General features: G+C 39.4%; 1 protein-coding gene across 1 annotated transcript in view; it reads right to left on the bottom strand.

Moving 5' to 3' along the window:
- Window positions 1-15453, bottom strand: part of LOC308639732 (uncharacterized protein) — a 39307-nt gene that overhangs the window by 16369 nt on the left and 7485 nt on the right. The gene's annotated exons all lie outside the window — the stretch shown is intronic.

The following is a 15453-nucleotide window of genomic DNA, read 5'->3' as shown; positions in this document are numbered from 1 at the left end:
CTCTGTGACCCAGACAGCTGTAGGTATTTCCCTGCAGGTTTGAGCCCAAACTGGTGCCTTGAACATTCCCAGGCACTGATAAACTGGTTTAGGTGGTGGCCCAAATCCTTAAATCCTCATGTCCTCCTCACTGCAGACAAATCAAGCTAGGTAGGACATCCCTGTCTCTCATTGTCATGATGCTGAAGCCCACTCTGTAAGTTTTAATAGATGCTCAGGAATGATCATCTGGTTTTTAGTGCTTCTTTCATTACACTCCCAACAGGTCCCATAGCAAGACAATTGGGGCACCCCCCTTGTAGGAATTCCCCTGCTGCCTTTTTTTTTTTTTGTGGTGCTGAACATTGAACCCCCTTCCTTGCACATGCTAAGCAAGCACTCTGCTACTGAGCCACATCCCTGCACATGCTGCCTCTTTGGGGGCAACATCAGACTGGATTCAGCAAAATAAAACAATAATATAGAAAATGTGTTCATAAGTCTAGGTGACAAATTCTAAATCAAGACATGAAAAGCACTCATAAAATGAGAGACTTGGAGTGTTACAAGATTGAAAGGGTAACAGTGAAAAGGCAAGCCATTAAGGGAGATCACCTGCAATATTCATGAAGAGAACAACCACTGTCCTATCTGTAAGAAATACACAACACAAAAGAGCGGACAAGAGAAGTGAGTAGGTACTTCCTTAAAAATGAGAACCAAGTGACCTATGAACAGAAGAAAATGTACTTGTCCTTGGCACTCAGATACATTGCAATGTATTCAATCTTATTAGCACTCGGAAATGAAAATTTAAGCTACACTGAGACACCTGTATGTACTTGCCAGAAAAGGTATAATTAAGCAGACTAATGCACCATAATGTTGCATTGAAATGGGAATTCTCATGTCCCATTAGTAGGAATGTAACCTGGTATAATCACTTGAAAAACACATGGCATGATTTATTAAAGTTAATGATTTGTATACACTATGACCCAGAAGCTCCTTCCCTAGGTACTCACAGAAAATTGTGCACATGTGCTCTAGGAAACAAGTCCAGGGATACTCAAAGAAGCACTGCTTCTAATACTAATTCATGGAAAAAATCCAAATGTCCATTATCAGTAGAATGAGTAAACTGTGGCACAGTCATTCAATGAAATGCTGTATGGTGACCAAAAGTAATGAAGTACACCTGCTTGTTGTAATGCAGGTTCACTCTTCACTTGTTACCAATTTGAATCATGTGCAACTGTTCACACAAGTTATATGGAGTGGGATTATTCTTTAGATAGGCATCAGGGGACAACAGAATCCTAGGATTCATTGTGAGTTGGTACCCCAAGTCTCAGGAAAGCTGATCAGGGCAGATGGAGTTTTCTGAATATGCCTCACTTGCACCATAGTGAACTGACCTCAGAAAACAGCCAGTCCTGTGTTTTCTATGTTGGGGGCAAATGAACCATTGAAAGACATCCTGTTTCTAGGAGGGGACTGGATCAGGGTTCAGGTTATTCTGGCTAGCTCCCCACTTATCTCAGATATTACATTCCCAGCACATTCTACAGTTATTCTTAAGAAATATAAATAAGAGTCAGTGTGGTGGTGCACACCCATAATCCCAGGGGCTCAGGAGGCTGAGACAGGATAACTGCAAGTTGGAGGTCAGCCTCAGCACCATAGTGAGACCCTGCCTCAAAAAATATGAAAGGCTGGGGATGCGACTCAGTGGTTAAGTACCCCTGGGTTCAATTCCCAGTACAAGGGGAAAAAAAGAAATACAAATAACAAAGAGGTGAAAACTAGTCCATGGCCACTCAGAGGACCTTCCTGCACATATCCAACAAAGATTAATATAATAAATGTACTAATGAGAAAAAGAAGCCCCGAATATACTCCATATTTATATTTATAAATTGTAAGAGAACAAGCTAGGCTAGTTAATCCATGATGTTAGCAGTGAGGATAATAATTACTTCTACATATGGCAAAAATTTAGGGAAGGGAATGAGAAGGGTGCTGAGGTCCTAATTATGTTCTTTCTACATCTTAGCCTAGGTGGTAGCTACAGAGTGTGTTTTCATGCTTGTGATAATACATCCAACTGTATACTTAAAAACTGTGCACTTTATATGTACTTTATATCTTTATTCATAAGAATTATTTGCAGGGTTGGGGTTGTGGCTTAGTGGTAGAACACTGGCCCTGGGTTCAATCCTCAGCACCACATAAAAAAATAAATAAAGGTATTGTGTCCATCTACAACTAAAAATATTTTTTAAAAGAATTACTTGTAATAGAGCTGGGAATGTGACTCAGTGGTAGAGCATTTTGTCTAGCATGTGTAAGGTCCTGGGTTCAATCCCTAGCATCAGACACAAAAAATATTTTCAACAAAAAGAGGCAAATCAATGGGAAAATGGGACTTTCTATGTCAACAAATTATTCTGAAACAACCGGATATTCTTCTTTTTTAAAAAATGTTTATTTTTGAGTTGTAGTTGGACACAATACCTTTATTTCACTTATTTACTTTTATGTGGTACTGAGGATTGAACCCAGATCTCACACATGCGAGGCGAGTGCTCTACCACTGAGCCACAATCCCAACCACCAGATATTCTTTAAAAACCTCAATAACAGATTCCAACATGGCGGCGGGCGCAGAGAGATCAAGTCTCTGACCTCTTCAGCTGTGCAGGCATAGGGAGTCGTAAACAATCTAAATTCCGTTTGCTCAGGATCACTAGGCAATGCTGAACTGATGTGGATCTGGGGCGATCAGTCTGGGCCTCTCAGAACACACACTGAGCCCAGATGGGCTGAATTCAAGCTCCCGTTCGCCTGCTTCCTGCAGACAAACAGCTGTGACTCAGCACTAATCCATCCGGCTGAAACAACTGGTCGGCCCTTCTGTTCCTACGGAGGTAAATGCCAACCGAGCCTTCATAGGTAGTGGCCACAGGTTTGAAACGGGGCTTGGGAGAGACAGTAAGGACCCACCCGTTGCATTGGTCACCCGGCAAAGGGAAATGAACTGTCGCCATTTGCAAGAGACACCACCATGGCAGAGAACTAACGTCACCAGACTGCGGCGGAGGAGATAACTTCATTGAAACCTGCGGCTACAGGTGTGTAATTCCCTAGCCTTCCCTCTCCACACATCGGGGAAACCTTAAGGGCCCCTCCCAGCTCTCCTGTGAGCACGATAGCCAGATAGCCAGACCGAGGGAATCAGACGTGGCACGGGACCCGAGGCGCTGAACTCCCGGCTACCGCTCCCACCAGTGCTGACAGCTGAGGTCTCTTGCACCAGCTACTGGGGGCGTAGCTACTGGAGGGCAAGTAAAATTCGCTGAGGATTCTCAGCCCCAAGCTCTACAAACTTAGGGTCTGAGGGAATGGCAAACAGGGAGAGTGTGCCCAGTCGTCCATGAAAACAGGGCTCCCGGGAGCAGCAGACCTGGCGTGTAGCCAGTATTGTGGTGAGCGGCACCCGTGAGAGGGGCCTGGCTAGAGGAAAAGTGGGGAAGGGACTAGACACAAGAGGAGGCCCTAGGCACTCAGGATTGGAGACTCGCCCAGTCTGGGAGGAGGAGCTGCTGCACAGTGATTGGTTCCCGCATATTGACAGGAGAAACTTGGCCTGGTGGGCACAGCGCCACCTACTGGAAGAGAAGTTAATCAAACTCTAAGACTGCATTTATTTTTTTTTCTCTCTTTTTTTGATTTGGGTTTTTTCTTTCATTTTCATTTTTCTTTCTTGTTGTTTTTTAATTTTTTTTTACAATTTTTTTAATTTTTTTTCTTCTTTGAAGGCATTCCCTCTAAAATCTGGAACAAGACAGGGATGCCCTCTCTCAACACTTCTATTTAATATAGTCCTTGAAATACTAGCCAGAGCAGTTAGACAGACAAAAGAAATTAAAGGCATAAAAATAGGAAAAGAAGAACTTAAATTATCACTATTTGCGGACGACATGATTCTATACCTAGAAGACCCAAAAGGATCTACAAAGAAACTACTAGAACTAATAAATGAATTCAGCAAAGTGGCAGGATATAAAATCAACACGCATAAATCAAAGGCATTTCTGTATATCAGCGACAAAACTTCTGAAACGGAAATGAGGAAAAACACTCCATTCACAATATCCTCAAAAAAAATAAAATACTTGGGAATCAACCTAACAAAAGAGGTGAAAGATTTATACAATGAAAACTACAGAACCCTAAAGAGAGAAGTAGAAGAAGATCTTAGAAGATGGAAAAATATACCCTGTTCATGGATAGGCAGAACTAACATTATCAAAATGGCGATATTACCAAAAGTTCTCTATAGGTTTAATGCAATACCAATCAAAATCCCAACGGCATTTCTTGTAGAAATAGATAAAGCAATCATGAAATTCATATGGAAAAATAAAAGACCCAGAATAGCAAAAGCAATTCTAAGCAGGAAGTGTGAATCAGGTGGTATAGCGATACCAGATTTCAAACTATACTACAGAGCAATAGTGACAAAAACAGCATGGTACTGGTACCAAAACAGGCGGGTGGACCAATGGTATAGAATAGAGGACACAGAGACTAATCCACAAAGTTACAACTATCTTATATTTGATAAAGGGGCTAAAAGCATGCAATGGAGGAAGGATAGCATCTTCAACAAATGGTGTTGGGAAAACTGGAAATCCATATGCAACAAAATGAAACTGAATCCCTTTCTCTCGCCATGCACAAAAGTTAACTCAAAATGGATCAAGGAGCTTGATATCAAATCAGAGACTCTGCATCTGATAGAAGAAAAAGTTGGCTCCGATCTACATATTGTGGGGTCGGGCTCCAAATTCCTTAATAGGACACCCATAGCACAAGAGTTAATAACAAGAATCAACAAATGGGACTTACTCAAACTAAAAAGTTTTTTCTCAGCAAGAGAAACAATAAGAGAGGTAAATAGGGAGCCTACATCCTGGGAACAAATTTTTACTCCTCACACTTCAGATAGAGCCCTAATATCCAGAGTATACAAAGAACTCAAAAAATTAGACAATAAGATAACAAATAACCCAATCAACAAATGGGCCAAGGACCTGAACAGACACTTCTCAGAGGAGGATATACAATCATTCAACAAGTACATGAAAAAATGCTCTCCATCTCTAGCAGTCAGAGAAATGCAAATCAAAACCACCCTAAGATACCATCTCACTCCAGTAAGATTGGCAGCCACTATGAAGTCAAACAACAACAAGTGCTGGCGAGGATGTGGAGAAAAGGGTACACTTGTACATTGTTGGTGGGACTGCAAATTGGTGCGGCCAATTTGGAAAGCAGTATGGAGATTCCTGGGAAATCTGGGAATGGAACCACCATTTGACCCTGCTATTGCCCTTCTCGGACTATTCCCTGAAGACCTTAAAAGAGCATGCTACAGGGATACTGTCACATCGATGTTCATAGCAGCACAATTCACAATAGCTAGACTGTGGAACCAACCCAGATGCCCTTCAATAGATGAATGGATAAAAAAATGTGGCATCTATACACAATGGAGTACTACGCAGCAATAAAAAATGACAAAATCATAGAATTTGCAGGGAAATGGATGGCACTAGAGCAGATTATGCTTAGTGAAGCTAGCCAATCCCTAAAAAACAAATGCCAAATGTCTTCTTTGATATAATGAGAGCAACTATGAACAGAGTAGGGAGGAAGAGCAGGAAGAAAAGATTAACTTTAAACAGAGACATGAGGTGGGAGGGAAAGGGAGAGAAAAGGGGAATTGCATGGAAATGAAGGGAGACCCTCATTGCTATACAAAATTACATATAAGAGGTTGTGAGGGGAATGGGAAAATAAACAAGGAGAGAAATGAATTACAGTAGATGGGGTAGAGAGAGAAGATGGGAGGGAAGGGGAGGGGGGATAGTAGGGGATAGGAAAGGTAGCAGAATACAACAGTCACTAATATGGCAGTATGTAAAAATGTGGATATGTAACCGACGTGATTCTGCAATCTGCATTTGGGGTCAAATTGGGAGTTCATAACCCACTTCAATCTAATGTATGAAATATGATATGTCAAGAGCTTTGTAATGTTGTGAACAACCAATAAAAAAATAAAATAGAAAATTAAAAAAAAAACCTCAATAACTCCAACATAAAATTAACTCAAAGTGCATTATAGATGTAAATGTAAAAACTAAACCTATAATATTTCTTAGAAGAAAATACAAGAGAAATTCTTTTGAACCTTCAGTTAGCCAAAAATTTCTTAGATGTGACACCAAAATTCAAAAGACATTGTTAGAGATTGAAAAGTCAGAGAATGAAAGAAAGTATTTATAGATCAAACATCTGGCAAAAAAACTTGTATTGAGAATACAAACAAGAACTATCAAAATGTGAGGGGAGGGCTGAGGTTGTGGCTCAGCAGCGGCACGCTCACCTAGCACGTGCGAGGCCCTAGGTTTGATCCTCAGCACCACATAAAAATAAGTAAACAAAGTAAAGGTATTGTGTCCAACTACAACTAAAAAATAAATATTTTTTTTAAAGTGAGGGGGGTTACTGGGGATTTTGTCAAATTACATTATGTGCATGTATAAATATGACACAATGAATCCCACCATTATGAATAATCATAATGCACCAATAAAATGGGGAAAAACCTAAAAAGTGAAGCAAAAGCTAGATACCTCACCAAAGAAGAAATATAGTTAGCAAATAAATACATAAAAATTTTCTCAACACCATTAATCATAAGGGAACTGCAAATTAAAACAACCATGATACACCACTGTACACTTATTATAATGTGGGTAATGTGGGGGATGAGAATACATAGGGCTGGTAAGGATATGGAGCAACCAGACTTCTACTGGCAGGAATGTAAAATGGCATAGCCCCTTTGGAAATGGTTTTCCAGTTGTTCATGAAGTTAAGCATGTACTACTACATAATCTGGCAATCCCACTCCCAGGTATATTTACCTGAGTGAAATGAAAACTATATAAATCTCAAACCCTATAAAGGAACATATATATATATACACATGTATGTGTATATATACGTGTGTGTGTGTGTGTGTGTGTGTGTATAGATAGATAGAGAGAGAGAGAAAGAGAGAGATTGAACTCAGGGCCTTGTGCATGCTAGGCAAGTGCTCTACCACTGAGCTATACCTGCTAGCCCCTAGCAGCTATATTTTTTTATTTTTAATCACCAAAACATGGAAATAACCTAAATGTTTTTCAACCAATTGATAAACAACCTGGATTACACACAATATAATATTACTCAGCAATAAAAAATGAAAGAACTACCAGGTATGGTGGTACACACCTGTAATCCCAGCACCTCAGGAGGCTGAGGCAGGAGGATCCCATATTTGAGGCTAGTCTGGGCAGCTTAGCAAAACCCTGCCCAAAATAAAAAATAAAAAGGGCTGGGGACATAGCTCAGTGGTAGAGCGCTCCTGGGTTCAATCTTCAGTACCACACACAAACACACAAAAGAACTAATAACAGTCAACAACATGGATGAACCTCAATGTATTCTGCTACATCAAAGAAGCCAAACTCAAAATGACACTTTGAATGATTCCATTTATATATGGGGTAAAAGCAAAAGTGCAGAATGGAAATACATTATTGACTAGGAGACAGGGTGCAGGAAAGGGCTGACTACAAAGATGATACATTGGGAGGTGACAGAACTCTTCTGTCTTCAGTCTACCACTGATGGTGTTCGTAACATAACTATGGGTTTTTAAAAATTCATAGAACTGTATACTTTTTTAAAGGGCTCATTTTATTATACATAAGTCATACCTTAATTTTTTAATTTTAAAAATAAGGAGCCTCCAGGTAATCTAGAATAACACCTCTGTATAAATCCAAATCTCTCTATATATCCTTCAAAAGACTATATAAATCAACCCAAAGAGTATATAAAATCACACATAATCAATACCTTTAGTATAACTTATAGTACAAAATAGAGACTACTACAGAGTTTTCATTGCCTATAAGTAAAAAAAAAAAAAAATCAGAAAAACAAGTATGAAACCATTCCTGTAGTGTGAGGAGGATCTGAACAAAACGGAACAGAGGAAGGGAATGGAGAGACTAAGAGTGAGCTGAAATCGTGCTTAGAGAAAATCCATTGTAAGTAGGAAAATGCAGAAAAGCTGGCCAGAGATATGAGAGTACCAGCTACAGGAAAGGTAGGTGGGACCCAAGGAGGCAGTCACAGAGCGTGCATCTAAGGGAGAAAAGGATAAAAAGGAATAAGGAAATATTATTCCGAGATTGGGTGGTGATCTAAAAAAAAAAAAAAAAGAGAGAGAGAGAGGGAAATTTAGGATCATGTAAGACAAAAAATGGCTAAAACAAAATCAGACCACACACAATCCTTCTCCACAGTGCCAAAAGAAAAAGTCATCCTTTGGGGGGTGCTGTACTCCATCTCACTGTGAAAACATAAGTGCTCTTGAACTAAAAATTTCAAGCAACCTCAACCCCTAAACCTGTCCTCAGAACAAATAGACGAAACAGTCTGCATCAATTCAAAGCTTCTTTAAGAACAAAGGAAAATGAGAAAACATTTCAGGTGACTGGGTCTGGGGGGCAGCTTAGTAACAGAGCACTAGACTAGCATGTGTGAGGCCCAGAGTTCTGTCCCCAGTGCAACAAAACCCAAAAATCCAGGTGACAAAAAATTCACTCCACAATGAGAGCACAGGGATGCTAAGCAGCTTCAAGCTCTCATCCTCTCACGGAAATATAAAAACAAAAAGAAACTATCAGAATCATCTTTGCCAGAACTCTGGAAAACAGCCAAAGATTTGTAGTAACCAAGGAAAGATGGAATAAAGAAAAAGGCAATTTGAAGACGGTAAAAAAGCTTTGTAGCACTTTTATTTGCCCTTCTCTTCCAATAACAGTGTGATGAAACAAGAAATTAGTAAGAGAAATGGATAATTTCTGTTATAATTGAACACAACTTACCCCAGCAAAGACAGTAAGCTTAAGCAGCTCTGATTACATTCAAAGTAATCAAAGAACTAATCTCTAAAAGTTTCACATGGAAATTTTATTAAACCATCAAGGAGCAGACAATCCGAACACTACAAAAATTCTTCTGGGCTGGGTTGTGGCTCAGAGGTAGAGCACTTGCTTTGCATGTGTGAGGCACTGGGTTTGATCCTCACCACCACATAAAAATAAAATAAAGATATTGTACCCACCTATAACTAAAAAAATAAATATTTTTTTTTTAAAAATCTTCTTGAAGACACAAAATGAAAAACTTCCAAATTCTCTACATAAATCTGTTAGAGTAGGTAGGTAGGTAGGTAGATGTGAGCAGGGGGTGGGGGAGGAAGAGGGACAACAAGGCTCATTCCATCTTAAGTGATGAAAATTCATTCCACCTTAGATAACAGAAACACTGTCTATAAACTCACTTCCCTCACAGTCAGATACTACCTTCTTAAATTAAAAGAATTGGGTGTAACCAGCTTAAGAAACTTTCCAACTTCTAAGCATGCACAGAGCACTGAGGCACTATCATTTAAGAGACTCCAATTCATTGTAACTATTACATCAAAGCTTAAAACCCCCATCCCCTGTAGGTTTCCCTTAGATATTGATGGGAAATTTTCAACATATTGAAACCAGTCATCTATCTATGGTTTTTGAATCCACAGATATGAAATCCATGCATACCAAAGGCTGACTATATTCAGACACTGATATTCTGTTGCACTCTTGATGAGAAGGTGACCTTGTTAACATTTTTAGAAGGGAATTTGGCAATTCCTCAAAAATTGAATATTTTTTAGCCTGGTTATTTCACTGAAAATGATGCTCTTCAATTCTATCTGTTTTCCACAAATGGAAGTCAAAGGTTATATGTTTTATCTAAGATAGAAAGAAAAAAGCAGGAAATGGAGTTCATAAACATAGAAGGGAGAACAGTAGCATAGAGGAAGAGGACCAGGGGAGTGAGAAAGGGAGGGCAAGGGGAGGTGCTGTGGAATGAAATTGATCAAAGTATGTTTTGTGTATGTATGAATATGCTATAATGAAACCCACTATTCTGCATAATTACCATATATCACTAAAATTAAAACAATATCATTATTTCAGAAATGTCAGTTATAGAAATCTGTCCTACAGCAATGTCCCCTCAATAATACAGGCATTATGGGGCTGGGGTTGTGGCTCAAGGGTAGAGCACTCACTTAGCATGCTTGAGGCACTGAGTTCGTTCCTCAGCACCATATAAAATGCAAAATAAAGATATTGTGTCTACTTAAAACTAAAAAATAATTTAAAAAAAAAAAGAAAACAGGCATTATGGGGCTGGGGTTGTGGCTCAGTAGTAGAGTGCTCACCTAGCATGCATGAGGCACTGGGTTTGATCCTCAGCACCATATAACAATAAAATAAAGATAAAGTGTCCACCTAAAACTAAAAAAAATAAATATTAAAAAAGAATATAAGCATTACAGATATTCATTCACTTCCTAACTTTCTAGATAGGATAACATTGGAAGTAACACAAAATTAAGGTACATACTGAATATTAATTGTTATAGGCTAAATGTCCTCCCAATTCATATATTGAAGCCTTAATCCCCAAGGTACTGACAGGGCCTTTAAAGGTAATTAAAATTAAGTGAGATCTTATAAGGGTAGGACCCTAATCCAACAGGACTAGTATCCTTAAAAAGAAGAGGAAGAGTCACCAGAAACCAGCAACTTCCCCCTCCCACTTTCTAGGTAAATACACAAACTAAAGGTCATGTCTTCATATGTTAATGCCAACCATTAGCAAGGCAAGGAGAAAGTCTTCACCAGAGAACAACCTTGCTGGCACCTTGATCTTAGACTTCCAGCCTTTAGAACTGTGAGAAAATAAGTTTCACTGGTTAAGCCATCCAGCCTGTCATATTCTGTTATGGCAGCCTGAAATGACTAATACAGGCTGAATACCCTTCTCCAAAATGCTTATGACAAGAAGTGCTTCCGATTTTAGATTTTTTTCTCAGATTTTGGAATATTTGAAATGATATCTTGGGGACAGGACCCTAGTTTAACCATGAAATATTTATGTTTCATAAATACCTTATACACCAGCCTGAAGGTGATTTTAAATAATAATGTTAGTTCATCTGCATTTTGACTGCAAATGAGGTCAGGTGTGGAATTTTCCATTTGTGGCATCAATGCTGCACTCAAAAAAGTTTTACATTCTAGAACATTTTCAGAGTTCAGATTTTTGGATTAGGGAAGAAAATGGTAGTTTTCCAATCTGATGTGGAAAAAAATCACTTTAGTTACTCATTCAAGAAGTATTTGTAAATCATCACAATAAGTGAAAACTATAAACTGGCAATCTGTATATTACATGCTTACTTTGTTTCAAAAGAAAGAAAAAGGGCTGGGGATACAGCTCAGTGGTACAGTGCTGGCTAACATGTGTGAGGGCCTAGGTTTGATCCCCGGTACCACAAAAAAAAAATTTTTAAAGATATTAGATACCAATAATGGCATAGACTCCTCTGTCCCTGTTCTTCCCCATTAAGTACAACTGGAAGCCCTGGAATTAACACAAGAGATGACCAAAAGAGGATCCTGAAAGGAGGAAAAAGGCAAGAACTCTGATTAGGGTCCTGAGGACTTAAAAATAATAGTAGAGGGGGCTGGGGTTGTGGCTCAGTGGCAGAGTACTCACCTAGCATGTGTGAGGTACTGGGTTCAATCCTCAGCACCACATAAAAATAAATAAAATAAAAGTTAAAAAATAATAGCAGAGAGCCACACAGATGGTGTCTCTCTAAACTCATAACCTAGCAACAGAAAGCAGCCTAGGTGGTCTCAGCCTGCCCCCAAATCAACAAGGGTCCCTCTAACAATACCAGACAAGCCTGGGACATCAGCAAAGAAGATTAGTCAGGAACTGGGAACTGTGCTGACAATAAGCAGGATGGAAAGTGGTCTTGTTCTCCACTGAGCCACAGAGACTTTCTAGGAGTCAGAAAGCACTGACCGGGGGGGGGGGGGGGGGGGGGATCCCCATATAACAATCACTCAGCCTGGAAAAGCTCTTCATCCCTGCTGGCCAAGAACTCCTTCTCCCTCCAGGAGATCAGGTACCATGCAAATTCACCAAAGGGGAAACTGACACAAGAGGCACCATTTTAAATATAAATTGGAACTACTCTAATCACAAGCACCTTTGATGCTGTTTCCAGTTTTCCACCTCCTCCAGGTTCTTCAAAGTAGTCAATTCAGATATCTACCTTATACAACCACCTGCTAGTGACCACTCCCTGTGGGACAGCTAGATACAACCTCCACACCCTACACAGACTGCACACATGCCACAGTGACCACCTCTCAGTTACAGTGCGACTGCGGGGAATCATGCCTGCTTGCTTTAAACACCCTACTTAGAACTCTCCTGAAGAAAACCCACTTAGGTGATGTACTAGACCCTAGTAAAGGCTTCAGCTCACAGCTTATTCCCTCTTTCTTTTACCCCTCACCCTAGTTGAGCATGTTGTATCATAGATGGCTCATCCCTTCCTGAGAGGCATGCTGCACTCCTCTCTGGGGTCTGTAAGTAGTAAACCACTTCTGATATTTTGTGGGTTTTGTCAAGTTGTCCTTTCTGTATCAACTGAGATACTTGAACATGACTACTTTCCCACTCTCCTAAGAGTGACTATCTTAGCAGAAATAAACTGGACATAGGACAGATAAGAACTACAGAGAATCTGCAGTATAAAGTTTCCTCTAAGAGGGTCACCTGGTCACAGCACAAACACCAGGACTGGCATTAAGCCATCCACCAGCATAAAGAAAAAATCCCAGGAAAGGCACACTGTAAACATCCACCACAATATTCCCCAGACCCCCCTCACTGGAGGGCCGGAGTTTATAACCACTCTTGTAAGAGATCTCAAAACCAAATTAGAGAGCTAAGTATATAGTTCAGTAGGTAGAGTGCTTGCCTTGCATGCACAAGGCCCTGGGTTCAATCCCCAGCACCAAAAACAAAACAAATTTTTAAAAAAGCAAAAATACAATACCCCATGACATAATAAAAGTAAACATTTCCCACAGTTGCAGAGGACTCCCCAAACTCTTAGAATTTACTGTCCTTTGTAGCTAGTGAGATGACTCATAAGTGGCCCTAGAAAGCTTCATGACAGTCACCAGAAAAACTAAGCACATGTCAGGAGGGTTGAAACTTTCAGCCCCACCCTCAGATCTCTGGAAAGAAAAGATAAGCTAGAGATTCAGTTGGTCTCCAACGGCCAATGATTTAATCTTTCATGTCTATGTAATAAAACTTCCATGAAAATTTCTGAATGATGGAGTTAGCAGAGCTTCTGAGTTGGTAAACACACTGAGTTGCTAGGAGAGTGGCACACCAGGAAGGAAGCTCTATACCTCCTCCTAACTAGCTCTATATAACTCTTCCATTTGGTTCCTGAGTTGTATACTTTATAACAAACCAGTAATCATAATTATAGTGATTTCCTGAGTTTTGTGAATTGTTCTAGTAAATTACTAAACCTATAGAGAATAGTATATGGGAACCCCCAAATTTGTAGTTAGCTGAGCAGAAGGGCAGGTAGCCTAGGCACCCCACTTATGGTTGGCATCTAAGTTGGGGCAGTTTTATGGGACTAAGACCATAACTTATAGGGCCTACACTAATGCTGGTGCATACATATGAGTTTTGGGTAGACATAATTTAGCCCATAACACCTTAACAAGATTTAAAGCAGCTAACAAAAAATGCTTCAACAATTAAAATTTCTACTGCAACAAATAAAAACAGGAAATCTCAACAAATAAATAGAAGTTACAAAAGAGAGAACCAAACAGAGATTATAGAGCTGAAAAATACAATAAGCAAATTACAAACTCACTAAATAGGGTTGGGGGTGTAGCTCAGTGGGAGGGAACTTGCCTATCATTCACAGGCCCTGGGTTCAATCCCCAGCACCTAAAAAAAGTCAAAAAAACTGTTTAGTGAAGATGGAGATGAAAAAGGACAGAATCTGTGAATCTGAGGATGAATATCAATAGAATTTACTCAATCTATTTTTTTTTTTTTTTTTTTGGTAATGAGGATTGAGCCCAGGGACACTTAACCACTGTGTCACATCCCCAGCCTTTTTAATTTTTTTCTTTAATTTTGAGACAAGTTCTTACAAAGTTGCTTAGGGCCTCATTAAGTTGCCTAAGCTAGCCTTGAATTTGCAATCCTCCTGCCTTGGCCTCCCAAGCCACAGGGATTAGAGGCTAGTACCACCATGCCCAGCCAGTTTACTTTTTTAATATTTTAGTTGTAGATGGACACAATACCTTTATTTTATTTATTTGCTTTTATGTGGTACTGAGGATTAAACACAGTGCCTCACATATACTAGGCAAGCAAGCACTCTACCACTGAAACAGATTGAGCTAGGTCCAGTGGTACATACCTCCTATAATCTCAGTGACTCAGGGGGCTGAGGTAGAAGGATCTCTAGTTTAAGGCAGCCTCAGCATCTGAGTGAAACCCTGTCCCTAAATTTTAAAAAAATGAAAAGAACTGGGATGTAGCTTAATGGTAAAATGCCCCCATACTTTAAACCTCAAGACCACAAAAAAAAGAATGAAAAACAATGAGCAGAATCTCAGAGGCCCACAGGATTATAACAAAATATCTAATATTCATATTATTGACGTCCTAGAAGGAGACTAGAATGTGACTAAAAGGGTATTCAAAGCAATAATGACTGAAAACTTTCCAAATTTGACAAAAGTCATAAACCTACAGATTTAAGAAAATGAGAAAACCTATGGGTTTAGGAGAAATCCAAAGAAATCCTTGCCAACATATGTCCAAACTAAATTTCTGAAAACTAAGTACAAAGAAAAAGAATCTTGAAGACAGCCAGAGAGAAACAACCCTGTAGAGGTTAAAAAATGTGAATCTCACAGGAAACCAAGGAGGTCAGAAAGAAATGGCTTAATACTTTTCAAATGCTGAAAACAAAAGCACAGTTAACCAGTTTTGTATCTGGCAAAGTTATCCTTCAGGAAATAAGGAGAAATCAAGACATACTCAGAAGAAGGAAAACAAAGAATTTGTCACTGACAGACCTATTAAAAAAAAAACTACCTATAACAGGTATGATAGCATGTGCCTATAATCCTAGCAATTGGGGAGGCCAAGGTAACTTACCAAAACCCTGTCTCAAAAAAATAAATAAATAAAAGAAGAAGAAACCTAAAGGAAGTTGTCCAAACATAAAGGAAGTGATAAAAGAATGAATTTCTGAGCATTAGGTAGGAAGAATAATAGAAAGAGCAGAAAGATGATTGATTAAATATAAATACATGCAGAGGAGAAAGGGAATTAGAGGCAAAAATGGAGTGGAGGGGAATTAAA

The sequence above is a fragment of the Spermophilus citellus genome (genome assembly GCF_964194105.1).
Source record: "Spermophilus citellus genome assembly, chromosome: X".
Classification (NCBI taxonomy): domain Eukaryota; kingdom Metazoa; phylum Chordata; class Mammalia; order Rodentia; family Sciuridae; genus Spermophilus; species Spermophilus citellus.
The sequence above is the reverse complement of the archived record's forward strand: the minus strand, read 5'-3'. Positions and strand labels throughout refer to the sequence as shown.